The sequence below is a fragment of the Spermophilus citellus genome (genome assembly GCF_964194105.1).
Source record: "Spermophilus citellus genome assembly, chromosome: 2".
Lineage (NCBI taxonomy): Eukaryota > Metazoa > Chordata > Mammalia > Rodentia > Sciuridae > Spermophilus > Spermophilus citellus.
The window spans coordinates 83,115,022-83,124,788 of record NC_138183.1 but is presented as its reverse complement, the minus strand read 5'-3'; the positions used below and the strand labels follow the sequence as shown (position 1 = coordinate 83,124,788).

General features: G+C 37.1%; 1 protein-coding gene across 2 annotated transcripts in view; it reads right to left on the bottom strand.

Moving 5' to 3' along the window:
• Nucleotides 1-6,499: 6,499 nt before the first annotated feature.
• The window catches only part of LOC308642610 (centrosomal protein of 78 kDa-like), an 845,412-nt gene continuing 842,144 nt past the window's right edge, over nucleotides 6,500-9,767 (bottom strand). The window contains exon 3 of one of the 2 annotated variants that reach the window (XM_081281737.1): nucleotides 6,500-6,676. The gene's annotated coding sequence lies outside the window, so the exon portion shown is untranslated. The remainder of the gene's footprint in view (nucleotides 6,677-9,767) is intronic. The other variant, XM_081281735.1, reaches the window with a different exon arrangement.

Genomic DNA, 9,767 nt, shown 5'->3' with positions numbered 1-9,767 from the left:
ATTTTTTGCTTCTTTATTAACTTTGCCTCTTTTATTAGATTATAAAGGAATTGAAGGACTGAAATAAATTGTGTCATATACAGTTTCCTACACAAAATAGTGACTTGTTTGTTCAACATGTCTTTGTTACTTTTTATGTATTTCCTAATCATTGCTTTCTAATAGATAATACAGCCTTTGAATATATAAGAACTCATTCCAGAATAGTTTTTGATTTTTGAAAAGATCAGTCAATAATGTGCAGTGTATTCATGAAAACTATTTAATGATCCATTCAGTAATTCATTTTAGGGGTATTGCAGATCAGATTCCCCTAGAACAACCCTGAGAAGGAGATTAACCTACCAGAGATTTGGTAGGAAGTCCTCCTGGGTTCCACAATGTAGGTGGAAGGGAGAAGAAGTCTGATTGGACAAAGGGCAAGATTGAGTAGTCTTGAGTCCCAGTTAGGTCATCAGCTCACACTGAGGGCTGGAACATCTCTTCAGATTTGGAGTTTAAAGAACTTTATACCCTGTGTTAATTAGTGTTTGGTGCTAGGCTCTCCCTCTGTGAAGCATGACCTCAGATGAAGCAGTTGATAGAAAATAAGGCAAAAACCCATGCAGGGCAACTTCTAACAGTGCTCTCAACTGCTCTGGGGAATAGTCCTTCATTACTGAAGGAGGAAAGGAGGGAAGAAAGGAGGAAGACATACAAAACTCAATTCAGGATGGCATAGCACTGCAGATCAACATAAAAAACCCCTTCTCCACTCCATTTTCATGTGTTCTCCCCCTCCATCTCCATTCCTCCCCTCCCAACTCCTGCCCCTGCCATCACCAACACACAGCCTCAACATTGTACCATTAAACAGGAATATTTTTACAACTCGTGGAAACACATCGTTTGTGTGCCTTTCCTTTTCAGTCATTTAAAATTTTTAGATTTACCCCAGTTTCTGGTGGTATTAAAGTAATAGACTGAACAGTAAGATGAATACAAATGTCAAAACATTTTTTAAAGTTAAGATTTCAGACTTTTCCACATTCATAAATGACTGCAAGTGTAACTTGGAAATTTGCCCTGGTTTTTAAATAAGAAGGAATGATTCTTTTTTTAAAATGTGACAAATGGAAAAGATAAAATAATTCTTAATTGTTGTTCTCAATTATCCTTTCCCTCAGTCACCCCAGCAACTTTAAATAAAGCCACAGACTCTGAAGCATTTATATTTAATTCAGGAACCTACCTAAGACATACAGTGCTGAATATTTTTTTAAAGAGCCAGTATTGGTTGTTGTTGTTGTTGTTGTTATTATTATTCTTTTACCAAGCATAGGTACCTTAGATTTCCTTACACACAGATACATTTGCTCCTGCATAGGTAAATGTGACCATTATCTTATTCTACCCATACCATAATTGGTAGCAGGTAGCAGGCAAGGAAATATCAAAACTGCCCTTAGAAGAGGCTACTCCTTTTTGTCTTGGAATGCACTACTAACTATTTTAATGCAAAACTAAGTCTTGGTGCTTTCTGTCAGACTCAGGCAATCTCCTAGGAAGAATTTTCATCTAAAATCTGCCCTTGTTACCTAATTTGATTAGTTATTGCATAGCTGAAGATCTGTGTCATCATGAATCACTTATATTTTCATTTTTTAACTTCTAAAGCAATTTGAGTTGTATCCATTTCTGGACAGGTGGGAAAACTTTGAAGGTTGTGCTAAAAAAAATACTCTCCAGCAGGTACATGAATCAAGGAGGGGAGCAAGAGAGGAAAGGTGACCAAGGATGGTCTTCAACATCTAGTGAAAAACTAAGTGAACACAGTGACATCGGCCTTTTTTGGATCTTTGGATTTGGATTTAAGAACTATGGTTTTACTCTTCAGGAAATTATTCTCTTTGTGAATTTTAGATTCTTTGCAGACATTCTGAACATAGTCACCACCCCCCCACCAAGAATAAAACTTAATTGCTTTAGAATATATAAAACATGTCCTTATGGGGAACAGAAATAACACCTTTAATTTAAGATATTGACTCTGATATTTTTCTTGGTCCTTATTTTCTTTCCTCAAAGACTCCCATTGGTGTGATTTATTCACCTATGAACATGTTTTGTTCATGCCACAAAACCTAATCCGAGTCCACAGGTTTCCAACGAAAATGTCATCTCCTCTAAGAGACTTTATCACCATGACCCTTTCCATCTCCAGTGTTTTAGCCCCTTATCTTTGTCTCTCACATTGTACTTATTCATTTGAAAGGTGTTCATCAAGTGGCTACTAGAGAGTATGGCGTGTGGTCTCTGAGGTGGCCCTCATGATCCCCACTTCCTGCTATTCAGGCCCTGTGTAATCCCTTCCCTTCAATCATGGGGTGTACTTTGTGGCTTGCTTATGACAAATAGAATAAGGCAAAAGTGATAGGTCGTTACTTCTGAGATTAAATCACAAAAAGACGGAGCCTCTCATCTTGCTCTTGTACCTTACTTTCAGGCCTGCTTTCTCAGAGGGGAGCCAGTTGCCATGTTGTGAGCTCTGCTTAGGCCACACGTCAAAGAACTCAGTTCTATAGCCTGTGAGGAAATGAATCCTGACAATAACCACATAAGCAAACTGTGTCTAGATTCCTAACCTACAAATTTTGTAAGGTAATAAATATTTGTTCCTTTATGTGGTTAAAGGATAATTTGTTATATAGTCAACTGGACCATAGAGCTAAATACACTACTAGGAATTGACCACATCTCCTCTAGTCATTTTTATAGATGTCTTTTGCTCCTTGTTGTATTATAGGCCCCTTGAAGACAGGTTTCTTCTTTGTTAAAATTCAAATTATAACATGAGAGTGTTCACAAAGTGTCCTCCTTCACCCAGCCCATCAAAGTAAAGCTAGCTCAATTTTATCCCATCTCATACTCCTCCTCCAACCACCATTTTTCCATGGCTACCACAAAAAGTGCAGGATTTTGTACTGCTACATAAAGGAAGCATATAATGAGAGAGATGGATGAGGCCAGAGGAGGAAGGTTAAAAACTAAGCCCCAAAATGTTAAAGAAGATGGGAGGAAGGAAGAGCCAACTGGCTTGCTTTAGAGAGGGAGAATTTTCTTATTTTGTATGGTGCCAGGAAGATGTACTGAAAAATAAGAACAAAGAGGATATACTAAAAGACCAATGATAATAAGAATTTATTGTTTTAGTGAAAGTCCTTTAATTGCAAAACCATCCTACAACCATAACAATAAGCCTTATTCAACAGCGTTGCTCAATCATTCATCCACCGCACAAGTATTGATTCCACATACTCTACTTTCATAGAGTCTGCATTCTGGTGAGGGAGGCAGAAAATAAATCAACTAAATATTAAATTATGTTATAATCATGTAGACTTAGTATCTAATCGATTCTTTTTTATCTCTCGCTGCAACCAACACAGTGCTTTTACGTGATAGAAGATAACATTTATTGAATGAATAAGTGAAAGAATAAAGGACAATCTATGTTTGCATATTTTAGCAGTACCATTTATTCATTATATAAGAAGTCTCATACTGTATGAACTGGCTTGCTAGGGCTGCTGTAACAAAGTACCATATACTGGTGACTTAAAACAAAAGAAAGATATCCTCACCATTCTGGAGGGTAGATGGCAAGGACCAAGGTGTTAGCAGGGTTGATTTCTTCTAAAGTCTCCCTCCTTTGCTTGCAGATGGCTACCCTCCCCTACTTTCACACGCTCTTCTTTCTGTTCATGTCAGTATCCTAATTTTCTCTCCTTAAAATTCACTAGTTATGTTACATTAGGATCCACCTTAAAAATGATATTTGCCTTTTTAAAGATACTATCTGCAAATACTGTCACATTCTGAGGTATTGGGGACTAGGACTTTCAACATATGAATGTTCAGGGGACCGGATGCAGCCTATATTACTAAACAAGATGAAATCCCTTGTCTCAGACAATATAATGATTTAACTCAGATCATGGGATCAAATAACCAGAGTTTGAGTACTGTGTGATTTTGGGAAAAGATAGTTAAAGCTTTTTATTTCTTTGGTTTTCTCCTCTGTAAAATGGTACGATAATCAAATTTTGTGAAATTGAGAAATTAATTCACTAAAAGTAGTTAGGAGATTCGCTGGCACAGTAAGAATTTGATGTTACATCTTTGTTTTCTTTTACTAACAGGAAACTGAGACATTAAAAGCAAATTGGCCTGCCCCATATCCTCACCCTAGGAGCAATACTCTTTCTTTTCTCCATTGCACATTATTCATGGTTTCCTAGAAAAAAAAAAAAGAGGATGACAACTGTATACCTCCTAATGAAAGGCTGGTTTAGACAGATTTGGACTGTTAGACTTTATTTTCCACTTAATCAAAATAGGTATAGGTAAAATGGCTATAAGAATTCAGTGAAGTCAACTACTAAATTTATCAGAATCTGTTCCTGCCTAACTTACTTTCTTCTTTTGTACCTTTGTTGAACACCAAGTATGTGATAGGACACAGATTCAGTGCTAAAGACACAGATAATGCACTGTTCTTATCTTTAAGGAGCAAATAAAACATATTCTGCCCTCCCTATCCACAGGGTCCCTACCTGTTTGTGAATCCAACTCACTGTAGATTGAAACATTTTGAAAAAAATTCAATATATAATAAAAATGTGCAGAATTTTTCTTGTCATTATTTTCTGAAGAATACAATAATTACTTACATAGGATTTACATTTTATTGGTAATGAGAGATATATACTTTATATCATTTCTATACATAGAAATGATATGAAGTATATGTGAGTATTGTATTGCATAGGTTCCACATAAAAACAACACCATTTTATGTTTGGGACTTGAGCATCTACAGATATTGGTATCCTCTAGGGTTTGTGGAAGCAATCCTCCATGGATACTGAAGGACAACTATAATTTAGCACAGTGTTACAACAATGATCAACAAGACACGAGAGTTAAGAAGAAATGATGCTGAGTCAGACAAAAAAGGCATATTACCAATAGGGCCACATTGTGACTTGCTTCAGTCTGGCTGGGCACAAAATAACTGAGCCACCACAAAAGCCTTGTAGATTCCAACAGCAACTCTTTATTCCCGAACTCTCACCGACAATCTACACGCACTTTCTGGGAAAATACACCCCCTCCACCGGGCTCTGCATACCAAATACTCTCAGAACCCCGCAAGAACTCCACGGGAACTCCAAGAGCAGGCACCTGAGGCAGCAGGATATGCCCTATCCCCGGCAGGATCCACCCTAAACCTGAAACTGCCCTATTCCCAGCAGGATCCACTCTAAACCCAGATCCACCCTAAACCCTAAACCCGGATCCACCATAATCCAGCAGGATCCACCCTAAACCTGGAGCCACCCTAATCCCTGAACAGGGTCACCTTTCAAAGCAAAATGCCATGCGTCATTCCTACTTGGCTATGGCTCTCAGCATCTCCCCCCTTCTGATGAATTAAACAACAAGCAATGTGGCTTAGGGACAGTGCCTGTTAGGTTGTCCAATTCAACATATGGTCCTTACCCGTCATTGGATGGGCTGACCTCTAGGCGTCAGCCTCCAGTCTTAGGTTGGTACCACTGCAATTGGATCATACCCGTCACTGACTACCGGTCCAGCATACAGCCATACTTGTGGATAGGCCTATGCACCAGTGGGGGAGTGAGGTTCTTTGCCTCACCTCTATTGGCCCCCAAATTTGGCCTTGGTGCCAGTGGGGGGGGTGAGGTTCTTTGCCTCACCTCTGTTGGCCCCCAAATTTTAGACCATCACTAGCAGAAGGGAGGAGGATACAGAAATGCCAATTGACACCAAGCCAATTGACGGCTCCTTTGGAAAAATTGTATCACTGGTGACACCATCAGCAAAGATATGCCAGCACTACCACAATTCACTGCACCAACAAATAGTTCACAATGCATACAAGTGATACATAGTCCAGGCAAGTTCTGCAAGCAGTTCAAAGTGGAGGAATCTATCACTATGTCCATTTCCTCCCAAAGTAAATCGACTCCTTGATTGAGCATTACTTGTTGAGTTATTATTCATTGATGCATCAGTTTATACAGTTTACTGTGATAGCTATCATAGAAGCTGTAGTTTGGTTTTATCTTTGTCTTCACCGGCACTGGGATGAAGATAGGAATTCTGGCAATGATGCTAAAAAGAAATTATGTAAATCAAACAATTAAAATCATGTGAATAAAAAAAAATTCGGATCCATTTTTTCATGAGCGCTCCTCATATATGAAATATGGATATATGCACATACAGACATACAACACAAAACAGTAGTGTGCACACATGACATACAACACATAAGACAATAGTAAAGGCCTTGTAGCTTTACACAGGTGAAATCTACATTGCAATGTTTAAAAACTCCACAAACAAAAAATAAAACTGATCAGAAAAACATTAACATATATCTGTATGAGCTCAAAAAATAAAATAGAACTTTATTATGTGGGAAAAGGCAATAATAAAATAGATATTGAAAAAAGCATCCTGGTTAATCACTTTCACAGATGTAAGAATAGCGAAGCTGGAGCTCTGGATATCAGCTGTTATGGATTTGAGTCAAATCATCTTCTTTTTGGTCTGTAGAAATTGCTTTGGTTAGTCTCTCTGGAATCCAAATCGGTTGCTGTTCTCCCTGTGGAAACACACAAACAGAACCCCAACTCCAGACAATCACTGGGTCAGCACCTTTCCATTGTCCTGTTAGAATATCCTTCCAAAGTACCTTAGGCTTATGTACATTTTTTGGATACATATGTCTTTCCGCAGCACTAAGCCCTGATGAATGCAAATTTTAAAAGTTTAGAGTAAAAAGTGTTATTTTAAGTTTATCTTTGGGGGATATATACCTCTTTCCAATTCCCTCTTTTTGCTTTAATAAGTACATTTTAATAGTTTGATGAGCTCTTTCAACTATGCCTTGTCCCTGTGGATTGTATGGGATTCCTTTAGATGAGTAATGCCAAATGATGAGCAAAATTGTTTAAAAGAGGTAGAGGTATAGCCAGGATCATTATCTGTTTTTAACTGTTTTGGAACGCCCACAGTGGCAAAATTTTGTAAGCAATGAGCTATAACATCTTTAGTTTTTTTTTTTTTTTTCCAGCATGAAGGGAGCTCATCAAAAATCCGGAAGAAGTATCAACTGTAACATGCAAATATTTTAATTTTCCAAATTCTGGCAAGTGTGTAACATCCATCTGCCAAATATGGTTAGGTATCAATCCTCTAGGATTGACTCCAAGATTAACTTGTGGTAAAAAGGTCACACAATTTTGACATTGTTTTATTATATGTCTGGCTTGTTCCTTAGTTATTTTAAAACGCTTTTGTAAAGTATTAGCATTGACATGGAACCTTTTATGAAAATTTGGAGCTTCTTCTAGTGTAGAGAAAATATGTATGTCATATGTAGTTTTATCTGCTAAATCATTGCCCAAACTAAGGGCTCCAGGCAATCCTGTATGTGCCCTGATATGTCCTCTAAAGAATGGATCTTTTCTGTCCCAGATTAGACTTTGTATAGTGGAAAACAGAGAAAACAGTAGAAGAAGGGGAAATCCTACCAGCATCTTCAAGGGATACTATAGCATTAACTATATACTGACTATCAGAAAATAAATTAAATACAGAATCTTTAAACAACACAAAAGCTTGTAAAACTGCATTAAGCTCTACCTTTTGAGCTGATTGTTTGGGTACTACAAATGTAAAAGTTTGATCAGGGGTAACTACTGCTGCTGTACCATTATTTGACCCATCAGTGAATATATTTGGAGCATTTATGATAGGGGTTTTTCTTGTCATTTTTGGAAAAACTACAGGATGCTTAGACCAAAAAGACAACAAAGGATTAGATGGTAAGTGATTATCAAATGAAACATTAGATTTACACATGATTATTGCCCAAGTATTTAACTCATTAGCTAACTCATCAATTTGATCCATAGTATATGGAATAATAATTTTATTGGGAGAAATTTCAAACACTCCCTTCGCTGCTTTTATTCCTTTGAGTATTAATTGTCCTACAGCCTCAGGATACCTAGTAAGAATAGTGTTAGGAGAATAAGATAAATGTATCCACAATAATGGACCTTCTTGCCAAAATACTCCTGTAGGAATATTTTTTGTTGGTAGTACAATAAATAATAAAGGCAAACTTATATCAATTCTATCCAAATGCATATTTTCCATATATGTTTCAATAATTTTTAATGCCTTTCTTGCTTTAGGAGTTAACATGCGGGGTGAATTTGGATCTGATGGACCTTTTAGGATATCAAATAAAGGTCCCAACTCTCCTGTTGGTATGCCTAGATAAGGCCTTATCCAATTTATGTTTCCCAATAACTTTTGAAAGTCGTTAAGTGATTTAAGTTGATTTACTCGTATTTGAATTTTTGGTGGATGGACCATGGTTGAAGATAATAGAACTCCTAAATAATCAATTGGAAAATTTAATTGTACTTTATCTATTGCTATCTCTAGATTATAATTTTTAATAAGTTTATAAGTGTGGCATAACTTTCCAGCGATGTGTTTTTATCTTTATGTGCTAATAATACATCATCCATATAGTGAAATATTTGTAGTTCAGGATTTTGATTTCTAAGTGGCTGGATTGCTTTGTTAACATAAATTTGACACATAGTTGGACTGTTAGCCATCCCTTGAAGGAGTACTTTCCATTCATATCTCTGATCAGGACCTTCATGATTCAGTGCAGGGATAGAAAATGCAAAACGTGGACTATCCTCGGGATGAATTGGAATTGAAAAAAAAACAATCTTTAATATCTATAGCTAAAACATGCCAGGTTTTTGGCAAAGCAGACAATTGAGGAATCCCTGATTGAGCAGGTCCCATAATAACCATCTCATTATTAATGGCTCTTAAATCTTGCAATAATCTCCATTTACCAGATTTCTTTTTAATGACAAAAATGGGAGTATTATGAGGAGATACGGAAGGTTGTATATGTCCTTCCGCTAATTGTTGTTTGACCAGGTCATGGGCTACTTGTATCTTTTCTTTAGTCAGGGTCCACTGAGGAACCCATACTGATCTTTCTGATTTCCAAGTAATTTGATTGTCTCAGTGGCCCCTTCTGAAAACCCAATCCATGCCTATTTATTCCTTGATCTATTTGAATTGGTGCTGCTATACCTTGTTCTTGTTGTCCTAATCTTTTTTCTTTCCTAAAACCTTGTCTAGCCCTAGTAGTGGGCGCATTAGGATTGATGTTATTTGTTAACATCAAACTTAATTGGTCTAGGACATCTTGTCCCCATAAATTTATAGGAAGATGATCCAATACATAGGGCTGTATAGTTCCTTCACATCCTTCAAGATCCTTCCAATCTAATACCATTGCATTTCTATGGGGATTAGTAGCCACTCCTAGGCCTCGAAGCGTTTGAGTGGCTTATTGTAATGGCCAATGTTTTGGCCATTCTTGACGAGATATGATGCTAAGGTCAGAACCTGTGTCCAGTAGCCCATTAAATTCATGTCCTTGAATATTTAGTTTTAGCATTGGGTGAGAATATAAATTTAAAGACAACATAGCCCAATCTACACCTGTGGAGCCTAATCCCCTAGAACCTCTTTCTACACTACAACTGGAAAATTTATCATGTAGGCTGGGTATTATTAACAACTGTGCTATTCTATCTCCTGGTGAAATTACTGATATACCTCTTGGAGAACTAGCTATAATTTTT